We start from the raw sequence: 12,092 nt of genomic DNA, 5'->3' as shown, positions 1-12,092 counted from the left end.
AAAATATGATCGGCAGCGGCGGTGGAGTGGGGGAGGGTGCGGGGGGTGCCCGTTGGCGGCGGTGGAGCGGGGGAGGGTGCAGGGGGCCGGGTGCTCGTCGGCGGTGGTGGAGCGGGGGAGGGTTGCGGTGGGTCGTCGGTGGTGGTGGAGCTAGCGTGGGAGGGTGCGGGTGGGATCGAGATGGAGGGGGGAATCGAGATCGAGATGGCGGGGGAATCGAGATCGAGATGGAGGGGGATCGAGATCGAGTGTCCTCACGAATTCAAAAAGTGCCCATGAAATTTAAAAATATTCATGATATCAAAAAGTGCCCATGAAATACAATCGAGAAATGAAGACTACGATTTAAATACAATCAATCTTAGCTAGCTATCTGTTCACAATCTTCTTGCCCTTCTTTTTCGCAAATGGAGTTCTTCTATGGAACGGACGTCCTTTAGGTAGGGTGGTCCTGCTTCTTCTTGTTGTGTGTGCTGCTACTTCATCGTCGTCGTCATGTTCGATCTTCGGGTCGCCGTACTTGTTGAAGTCTTGCTCATTGGCTACTCCATCCATTCCGATGATCTTCCTTTTGCCTCTCCTCACAACAACACGACTGGGCTTTGACGGGTCGGTAATGAAGAAGCATTGGTCCACTTGGGAAGCCAGTACCCATGGCTCATTTTTCGCGGTGACGTTTACGCCCGCGGTCTTGGATTTGGCTTCGGTATAACCATGGTGGTGAAATACCGTTCTTCTTTTAGGACACTCTTGGCCCATCTGACACGGAACATCGGGACCTTCTCTCCAGCATAGCTCAGCTCCCAGATCTCCTCGATCCTTCCGTAGTATCTGTCCTTGTCGTTACCGGTGTAGGATTCCATTCTTACCCCGGAGTTCTGATAACCATCGCTCTTCATGTCCTTGTTCTCGGTGTAGAATGTGTAGTCGTTGATATCGTACGCCTCATAGGTCATCAGGTTGTGCTCGGCGCCCTGTGACAAGGCGAATATGAGTTGTTCTTCCGCGGAAGAATCCTCATGTAAAGGGTACGACAGAAGCTTCTGCTTGAACCAACGCGTGAAACATGAGTTGTGCTCTTTGATTATATCTCCATCCGTCCTCTGTTAGCCTCGGTCATTGTACGTCTTCTCAATAAAGGTTTTGTTCTCTACCACCCAAGGATCGACCACGTATATGTGTTGTAGCACGACTAGGTTTGCTCTTTCAAAGTCGACGAGTTGACCCTCGAAGTCGACATGCATTTCGCGGCGACCCTCACGGTGACCCCATCCAGCGAGCCTGCCGAGGTGCCTGTTGACGGGCAGACCAACGGGGTTCTCAATGCCTAGATAATTCATGCAGTAGGAGATGCAGTCTTCGGTCAGAAAGCCCCTGGCTATACTTCCCTCTGAACGTGACATGTTGCGAACGTATCCTTTGATGACACCATTCATCCTTTCGAACGGCATCATGCTGTGCAGGAACGTCGGCCCGAGTTGGATGATATCCTCCACGATGTGGACCAGTAGATGCACCATAACATCGAAGAATGCGGGCGGGAAGTACATCTCAAGCTCGCATAGTATCACCATGATCTCTTCCTGTAGCCTTCTGAGTTGCCTCACGCCAATCGACTTCCAAGAGATGACGTCAAAAAAGTTGCATAGGCCAAATAGCATTTCACGGATGTGCGTGTCCATGATCCCACGGATTGCAACTGGAAGTATCTGTGTCATCAGCACGTGATAGTCGTGAGACTTCATCCCGCTGAACTTCTGCTTCGCTGGGTTTAGGTATCTGCTTATCTTCCCCGCGTAACCGTAAGGAAGTTTTACTCCTACGAGGCAGGTGAAAAACAGCTCGATCTCCTCCTGACTTAGAGTGAAGCATGCGGGAGGGTAGTCATTTCCGGTCTTCTTGGTCTTTTTGTCTTTGCGACGACTTTCTGTGTCCTGCTTCACCTCATCATCATCATCATCATCATCATCATCATCATCATCATCATCATTAGCATGAAGCTCCTGTCTGATGCCCATTGATTTCAAGTCTGCCCTTGCTTTCAGCCCACCTTTGGTCCTCTCTGGCATGTTGAGCAGGGTACCAAGCAGACTCTCGCACACGTTCTTCGTGATATGCATGGCATCAAGGCTGTGAGGCACACGGTGGATCTTCCAGTACGGCAAGTCCCAGAAAACGGACCTCGTTTTCCATACCTTCAGCAGTGGCTCTGGTGCCTTTCTCTTCTTTCCCGGTTCTGGCGCCTTTTGCTTCTTTCCCGGCAGTGGGCAATCTTTCCAATTTTTCAACAGCTCGTCTATTTCCTCGCTGCTCCTCGTACGCGGGCGTTTTCGGGGTTCAGTTTCACCATCAAACAAATCCTTGCATTTCCTCCACGGGTCATCGTCGCGAAGCCACCTTCAATGTCCCATGAACATGGTTTTTGAAGACCCGAGATCTCTATCTAGCTGGCGATACGTTGTGTCATCCTTGCACCTTACGTATCCAGAAAATCTGTGGACTACCTGCCCCGCGAGATATCCGTAACCGAGATAGTCGTGCACCGTCGTGAGCAGTGCGGATCTCATAGGGAAATATTCTTTCTCTGCGGCGTCCCACGTATTGGCTGGCGTTTTCCACAGCGTGTCTAGCTCCTCTTTCAGCAGCCCCAGATACAGATTCATGTCGCTCCCTGGTTGTTTCGGCCCTTTAATTAGGATACTCATGTGAATGTACTTCCTCTTCATGCACAACTAGGGGGGAAGGTTGTACATCCACACAAACACATGCCAGGTGCTATGTGTGCTTCTCTGGCTGCCAAACGGATTGACTCCATCGGTGCTCGCGCCCAGCACGATGTTCCTTGGATCCTTCCCAAATTCTGAGTATTCTAAGTTCAATGCTTGCCACTGGCTCACATCCTTAGGGTGACTCAGCATCTTGTCTTTTTTATTTATCTCCGAATCATTTCCGTCATCTTCCCGCTTCTTCTCCTCCCTATCCGCGTGCCAACGCAGGAGCTTTGCTACCTTAGGGTCCGCGAAATACCGTTGTAGACGAGGAGTGATCGGAAAGTACCACACCGATTTTCGAGGAGCTTTCTTCCTCTTCTTGTATCGAGTGACGCCGCACACCAGACATATGGTAGACTCCGCGTGCTCGTCCCGATAAATGATGCAATTGTTCATGCACACATGGTATTTCACGTGCGGTAAATCCAGAGGACACACGATTTTCTTCGCCTCCTCGAAACTGGTCAGGCACTTGTTCCCCTTGGGAAGACGTTCGTGCCAGAATGACATGTTCTCGTCGAAGCATGCGTCAGTCATTTTGTGTTTTACCTTCATCTCCAGAGCCATGAGCGTTACTTTCAGGCGGGTATCCTCGGGCCTGCATCCTTCATACAATGGAGTAACCGCGTCTATCTCCAGTTGATCCAGCTTGGCTTTCTCTCGGGCGGCAGCTCTTGCGTTATCCGTCTGCTTGAGAAGCAACTCTTGAATATGAGGGTCCTGCACCCAGCCTCCATTGTCGTTTGCTCCGGCATCTTCATCTTCATGATCATGCCCTTCGTCTTGATCTTCCTCATCATCGTGTACGGCATCTTCTACACGATGACTGTGTACAGCATCACCGTCGTGATCATGTCCTGGAGATTCTTCGTCTTCTCGCCCGCCCTCGCCGCGGTGGTTGTCTTGTTGCCCTTCCTCATTTCTTGCCCGGCCCCCATGGACGACTTCATAGTCATCTTCATCACCTTGCCACCGATAGCCATCCATGAAACCACGCAAGAGCAGGTGGTCCCGCACCTGCCCGGAATCCGGGTCCTCAACAAGGCTCTTCAGCTTGCATCTTCGACACGGACATCTTATCTCCATCTCGTTCTTTTGAAGCATCTCAGCCTTCGTGGAGCTCAAAAATCTATTCACGATGCCTTCGGTCATCGTGCAGACCATGGTCGCTTGCAGGGTAGAGCAAAATGATATTTTAGAACCAAGAAAAAATTTGGCATGACCTTCCCTAAAAATAGGACCGAAAAGAATGCATAGTGCCAAAATTATCGCCGAAACGGAAATGAATCAACATTCTGGCAAAATATTGGCAGCTATCGCATTTCAAATACCGGTACCTGCAACCACAAACATATATGCAACACCACAAACATATATAGATCTAGCTAGGCCACAAAAAGTGCATGTGCACGTTGTTGGAGCGAGCTAGGGAGAAAAAAAAGTAGATCTACAACATGAAGATTGCTTTCCCCTTACTTACCTATCAAAAAAAAGGTAATTTCACCACTTAATTTTGATGAATCTATGGTGCAAATGAGGTGAGGAGGAGGAGGCAGCCGACAAGCTTGGAGAAGGAGGTAGAGGGAATGAAGTGGGGAAAGTGAGTGGGTAGGTGTGGCTGTCCAAAATATCTTGTTGGGGTCCCAGGTTACTAATGGTGCACCAGCTGCAAATGCGCCATTAGTAACCCTGGTTACTAATGGCGCACCTGCAGATGGTGCACCATTAGTAGTTTTGCAAAAAAGTAAAATATATATATATATACTAATGGCACGCAGTGTCATAGTGCGCCATTACTAGTTTAAACTAGTAATGGCACACAGTGACACGGTGCGCCATTAGTAGTTTTGCAAAAAAAAAGAATAAAAAAAGAATACAGTACTGGCGCACTCTGTGTCTGGTGTGCCATTACTAGTTAGAACTAGTAACGGCGCACGTCGCTCGGATGCGCCATTAGTATGTATGGAAAAATGAAAAAAAATATTACTAGTGGCGCACCTTTTGTCTGGTGCGCCATTAGTGTTTTCCACACTAATGGCGCATCACCAAATGGTGCGCCATTAGTATATAGTAGTGGCGCACTACTTCTCTGGTGCGCCATTAGAGTCTATCCCATCTATAGCCCTTTTCCTAGTAGAGATGAATCCTGATGGACAAACTAGACGAGGAACAAATCTCAAATTAAAGATAAACTCGTAGAAAAGGGGTCTGTCGATAGATGTCCTAATTAACATAGCCGGCTTGACCTAGATGGCAGCCCAGTAGTCTTCGTGCATGTGCCCCCAATGACTAGCCCAACTCAGTTGTCGCTGTTTAACCCTCGCACTGATCCGAAGCACGTGACACCTAATTTTGCAAGATGACAAGAAACCTTTTTTTAGATTTCTCACCACAACTACAGCCATGTACAACACAGCCTGCACGATATGTAGACGATAGCCAATTCAGGCGTGTCTGCTGGAGTCTGGTCACATGCATGGATGAACTGATCTTCCGTGTCTTGCAGGGATCGTCCAGGCACCAATGTAGTACAACACTTCTCTAGTACTATCACTCGTCTCCCTCTTCTATTAAGTCACCCAACTTGTGGGGCCAGGGAGTGTGCTAATGGTCGGTTCTCAATTGCGGTCCCACATGTGTGTGCAAACGCAATATGATGCATGTTCCATTCGAAGAGCAGCGTGCCAGACCGACCGACCATCTGGGGTGCGACGCGAAGGCGATGGGTGTGTTGTATACTCCGTACATGTGTACCGCCGTTTTCTAGAGGCTTTGCTCCATTGTGCAATCCATGGATACAAAATTATTATACTGTACTATTTAAAAGTCGAGGGTGGGGCTTTTCCTGCGCGGTAGGCGGGGCAGTTCCGCCTAGTCGGCTTTTCCTGCAAATGTAGGGCTGTGTGATTTGACAGCGAGTTACTGCTGGATAGGTGGGGCCCCGTGATTTGACTTTCCATTATCATTTTAACTGCAGCGCTACGACCGGCGTGAGTCTCCCGATTCCTGACCACCTCCATACAGGTGCCTCTCCCAATGCTCCACCATGTAGTAGAGGCTGTCTCTTGCATGAGAGCCCACTTCTCCATTTTTTCCTTGCCTCTCTTTCCTCCACATATGCAAAAATGCCATGTAAAGTGCACATTGTACTTAGGTTGGTCGTAATGGAGAGGATCATATACTAGTATCATGCATATGATACTTTTTGTATGATACTACATCCATAATGCATAGTATCATGTGTTGGTATCATAGGATAGTTCGTTTATTGTCATGCATGACACATAGTAGCACATCATTTAATATGATACTACAGTATCATATTATGATACTCAACTCTCTCCTTTCTTCATTTAATTCGACGTCACCTCATCAAGATTGCATAGTTGGCATGCATGATACTACTTCCATTAGGCTGGTTGTAATGGGGAGTATCATGTACTAGTATCATGCATATGTTACTCGTATATGATACTACATCCCTAATGCATAGTATCATATATTAGTATCACTAGGAAAAGGGCCCGTGCTTTGCAACGGGAGAAAAATATTTATAATAATTTCACATTTAAAAAAATCATGAACATATTTTTGATTTCCCAAACATTTGTTTTCAAACATTTTTTGACTATGTGAACTATTTTAAAACATCACCAATAGTTTTTGAATAAACAAGCATTTTATGATTTATCGCATTTTTTAGAACTTTTTTGAAGTACCATATTATTTAAAGGAGAAAAAAGTAAAATATAAAAAGGAAAAGAAAAAATAAATTTCAAAACAGGCCACCCGCACATGGGCCGTCCCAAACGGACGTGCTGCGTCTTCTCCCAGCATGCAGCGCACAGTATAGAAGGTCTCTACTCCGTGGGCCGACACAGGCGGAGGATTCCCCTGTGTGAAACGTTTCTTGTCACTCATATGTGACGTCAGTGGGTAATATTTTCCAACGGTAAATTATAATCTCACTTTAATAAATCATGAACATATTTTAATTTCCCAAACATTTGTTTTTTTTCAATTGTGAACATTTTTTGAATATGTGAATATTTCTCTAAAAATACAAATAATTTTGAATAGACAAAGATTTTATGATTTATTGAAAAAAATATTTTTAAAAAGGTCTCTTTTTTTAATGTTTGGAATTTTTTGAAGTACCAAATTATTTAAAGGAGAAAAAAAAATAAAAAACGAAATTTAAAAACATGTTCTAGTCTTTTGTGCTATGAGCGATTGATGCACATTTCTTGATGTAGGAAAGAATTTTTTGCATGCCTTAGGAATGGTAGCTTTCGCTGTTTAAAGATCAATATTGACCTTTTGGGGGGGGCAAACACCCATTTCTATACACCATCAATGTATAATCCATTGCACTTGTTTGGCTCTTCACCTAGAGATATTGGCTCCAATATATGTAATATACAACAGAGTACTAACAAACACTGGGATTCCAACTAAGCTCGCACTTGAGGACAGGAGGTGTCTCTGCATCAGCTCACGCCTAAGGACAGAAGTTGTCACGGTTCTTCATCCCAGTGGTCTCTTCTGTTGTCCACCACCACCAGGGACGAGTCCCTGCTAGACGCTTTGACATGCCAGGTTTTAACAGAAACAAGAAACTCTGCCAGGAAAAAAAGCATGAGCTAATGATTTGACTACAAAACATACATTTCGTACCATCTTAGTAAAGCCATCCATCTCCCTTCAGAAAGCTATATAACCGAAATTTATGTGATCTCTGCTTCGGTCCGTTAGATGGTATCTGAAGTTTGAGTCCATGAGGTTCAAAATAGAAGGCAAACAATGCAGGTTTTGGGGGTAGCCTTTTTCTTGTTACCCATTTGATGAACCCTGCATTCTGTTTACTGCTGATTCCCATTCATGTAGCTGCCATGTATAAATCTTCTACATAACAGGCTGAAAATGATAGGAAGTAAAATCGGATGGAGTATGAACTCCAGTATCAACATTCTTTGTTGGGTTGAAATGATACCATTTGGTAACATAAGAGCATCATAGCTCAAAAGTGTCATTGTCAATCATTTCCCCGAAAGCATGAGCTTAATAATGCTTCTGTAAATTCAACATATAGAAACCTACACAATATTAAGAACAAAAGTACCTGGCATGACCATGCACTTGCTTGGTTGCAACTTAATAGAGCCCTATTGAAACAGGAACTCCATGTATAGTTACGCCACACAAAAGAAGCTGCCGCCTAAACTATTTGAAGTAAGACGACACAATGATGCTTTGTTTTACTCGATTCTTAACAAAGAACATAAGATTGTTTCCCTTTTGGGACCTTATGTTAAGCGCAACCCTCCACCAGTTGCAGAGTTGGAATAATTTCAAAGAAATTCACTTTGATTATCAAGAAAAAATATGACAGGACAGCGTCTGGATAATGAGATTCTGAGCGAAATTGAGGGTCCCAAATATCAAACAATAAACTCTGTTAACAGGAAATGCAGTCAGTAGTAAGTTCACTTAGTATATATATGGCTGTTGACCTAGATTTTCACCACAAAATGCTTCGAACTGATGCATTCAATTATCAGTAAAACTATACAGACAGAAGATTAAACTTCAAAGATTAAATAATAGTTTTTTTCTGGAAAAGGAGTGGTTCAACAAGAGATCAGTTTAATTGCATAATAAAGACCACCATTTTGACATATCATGTAATTCCATCCTATAGACACAAACCTCCTGACCAGTCTGTATTGCATTCCTAAAACAGTATGCCGTTCCAGCGATCACAGGTGCACGGCTGGGACTTTCCCCGAGCGTTTTGTCTGCAAGAGATGGTCATATTACTTGATCTATGAACAAACGACATGCCCAGTTTGTATTTAACAACAAAACAACAAAATGCCGTCGAATTCCCATCATGTAGAAGAAGGCACTGCCACCATGAAACCTGCAATGACAAGAGCATGTAAGTTTATTCGGCATGGTACATGTAATCCACATGCCCTAAGTTAGCTAACTACCAAATTCTCAACTAAGAATATATATAATACCGCCACCTTATAATATCACTGCTGCTATTTATAGATCCTAGTTGGTACACAAAGAGTCAAAGATGATCTGAAATGGATTATGTCAGACGAAAGAGCAGAGGGTACCTTTATTGTGTTTGTAACAGTGAAACTTCGATCTCTACAAATTTTTTCCCTCTGTTTCGACTACATGTCGTGGCACGAATATTGTTGCTGCCACACAAGCTTCTGAAAATAGTGTGTACAGAACCTGCGGACCAAGTTGCTCCATGAGTAAGTAGAAGCGCTACTTGAGGACAAAAAATACATATAGTATAACCGGTTCTTCTATCTGTATGTAACCATGCGTCATTAATCTCAATATACCTCATTTTTCACCGAAGTCAAGATCTATTGTGGATCAATGCAAGCAGCTTCAGTGTTGAATAATCATGGAAGATGATTCAGGTCTCAATGAGATATAATCAACTATAGTGTGGTCAACAACAAGAGGAACATTGAAACATTCAATTTGCCCATTGCAGGTGCTCCAATAAATGCAATAAGCAGAATTCAAATAAAGCAACATCTCTAGGACTGTCTTTTGAAAAATATAAATGAAAGATCAGGTAAACTTTTCAACAGTCACTATACCTTTTACAAAGAATCAATCGGCTGTCATATTTTTCTGACGGGCTACGACTATCATATTCAGCAACCAGAATGAAACAATATATATCATAGAAAAAGCAACCTACTAAGTGCAGGTTGCAAGAAAAAGAGAGATATGAGTGGTCAAACTCTCCCGGAAGCAAAGAGAACTTGTCTTACAAACTCAAGGCACATAGCAGCATACCCAAATTTCTAGCTAGTTGTACTTGCAGGTAGTGAAAATTAAGCAGACAATGTCAGGAGACTTGAAAGAAGGCTTTGGCCAGCCTGTGATCCGTACATTATATGATCATGTGCAGGTTCGTATTTTACTGTTTAAATCCTTGAGGGTTTCCTCATCTTGTTTCGAAATAGCTCCCTACTAAGACTTCTTCTATACATAGTTTGTTAGTTGCTTGAGAACAATAGCTAGCAAAGAAACAGCTCGGGGAAAATAAGCATACTATAATTAGAACAAGCTTCTCTGGTTACAGGCTGCACATTCAAAAAGCAAGATAAACTTACGATTTCCCGAGCTGTTTCTTTGCTAGTTTTTTTTCCTTAATGGCAGGAACTCCGTGCTGATGGCTTTTTTTAGGGCTTCGGCATTCTCACTCCAGAGAGCTACCATAGTTATATTACACCACAAAATAGGCCATCTTCACTATACAAGAAAGCAAATAGTATCTCACTCCAGTTGTGCAACTATCAAATAGTCTATCTCCGTTAACTACTTTCCTGCTTGGTACCCACACTAAACAAAGCCTTTCCATTTTGCCAGTTTATTGTCGTGTTATTCATCCATAGAGCAATGTGATGCCGACACGGTAATAACTATTCATTATATACTATTGCTTGCTAGATTATTTTCAGTTCAGCAGGTGTCATTCTCAAATTTCATATTCCATGGCAAACCATTAAATTTCATTAAACTCAAAGAAGTCTAATTGATATCAATTCTGTTATTATTGTAGAATGACACGAGTAAATGGGAGTAAACTCTAAAAGACAAACCAGAGCAGCTTCATGGGCAAATATTCATATTTATATTTTTGTGTTTTCTCACCAAGAAAATCCTGGGGCAGGAAGTACCTAAAAGAAGGTTAACACCATTAAGTGGAAAAGCAGAAAAAACATACACATCAATCTTGTAGAGACAAATAAGTAGAAGTACCTTGGTGATCCAGAACGTCGGCGAGGCTTGGTGAGGGAATCCTCGTTGCAGCCACGGTGGCCAGCCGCTAGTGGGTGGAGCTCGGTGCAGCCATGGTCCACTCCTCCCCGTCCTTGTCCGAATAGTTGCAGGAGAATGTCGCCATGGCTTGTAGGAACTGTATAGTTTGAGAGGGAGAATACAGGTGTGTAGGCATTGGATTTTTTTCTCGTTAAGCAAGGGATGATCGAAACAGGGGATGTAGGAGACGTGTTCAGATCAGAGGAGATGGGCGTGGCGATCCATGACAGGGCGGCGGCGAGACTGGCAGCGGCCACGCCCTCGCTGCACGCTGGATCAGAGAAGTCGTGCGCAATGGGGCAGGCGCTGACGAGCACGGGGCCCTGGGTCGAGGAGATCGAGTCGGCTAGCCCAGCATCGCGTGCAATCGCCAAGTAGGCAGCCACCAGGAGCCCCGATCCCCTCGCCCACTCGCTCGATCCCGAGCGCCTCCAGCCGCGAGGGAGGAGAGCTCCCTCGATCCACAACGCGTCCGCGCACCCGTGCACCAAGGGCGAGGACCGCTGTGTCGCCGCCAGCGCTCACGGTGAGCACGCGTTTTTGGAGGAGGTGGAGGACGAAGGCGGCCCTGGTGCATAGCGTACCCACCCTGCCTTCTCGCCTTCCCGTCCTCTGCTGCTCCACCTCGACACGCGGCAGAAGCCGTCTCCGCCGCACATGCCCCGACGAGCGTTGTCCATCCTCCCGCGCGAGGCACGATGGCCGGTCAATCACCGCCACTGCCCGGCCTTGCCGCGCCGTCTCCGCCGCACATGCCACCACCACTGCCCCGCTTCACCGCGCCGTCCTCCATCCTCCCGGCGAGCGCCCTCCGTCCTCCTGCGCGAGGCACGGCGGCGGCCGTCGCTGGCGCACGACGGAATGGGCGAAGCCGCCGTCGCTGTCGCAGGAGAAATGGATAAGACGACGGGAGGACAGCGGGTGGAATTCAAATGAGTACAGGTTTTTTTGCAAAATTGAAACGTTATATCGAGACCTACTAAAACCAGGACTGCGGGTTAATTTCTTATAAATCGAGGGGCTTTAATGCAAAATCGCGCGCGGCGACGTACGGCAGAAACCCAATTCTCTTTATTATTAGAGATAAAGATATAGTACTTTATTTATTGTCATGCATGACACAAAGTAGCCTAGCATTTATTATGATACGGTATCATGACATGATACTCAACCATCTCTTTCTTCATTTAATTATATCACACCTCATCAAAATTGTCTAGTTGGCATGCATGATACTAGCTATGATACTACATTACGACCAACCTAACAAGCAGCCTTACTTGCTCCTACAGGTGCTAAGCTTTCCACATAGGCATAAAGTCTGATGTGGCGAGTTAATCAAGAAGAAGAGACTAGTTTGGTGACCCAAGGAAGAAATGGTGCTAAGAGTGTGTTCCTAGGTGAAAAGACAATTTTGAGTCTATAGCGAATTAAATGAAGCAAACTTAGCAA

At 45.1% G+C, this 12,092-nt stretch overlaps 1 long non-coding RNA gene across 1 annotated transcript; it reads right to left on the bottom strand.

Annotated features, from left to right (window-relative positions):
- Positions 1–8,210: 8,210 nt before the first annotated feature.
- Positions 8,211–11,583, bottom strand: LOC123045732 (uncharacterized). Its single transcript, XR_006421559.1, has 3 exons — positions 10,581–11,583; positions 8,903–10,498; positions 8,211–8,694 (listed from the first exon to the last, which is right to left on the bottom strand). It is a non-coding gene; the product is annotated as an uncharacterized lncRNA (long non-coding RNA).
- Between the last annotated feature and the right edge of the window lie 509 nt (positions 11,584–12,092).

The sequence above is a fragment of the Triticum aestivum genome, chromosome 2B (genome assembly GCF_018294505.1).
Source record: "Triticum aestivum cultivar Chinese Spring chromosome 2B, IWGSC CS RefSeq v2.1, whole genome shotgun sequence".
Taxonomy (NCBI): domain Eukaryota; kingdom Viridiplantae; phylum Streptophyta; class Magnoliopsida; order Poales; family Poaceae; genus Triticum; species Triticum aestivum.
Note: the sequence above shows the minus strand (reverse complement) of the source record. Positions and strands in the feature narration are given on the sequence as shown.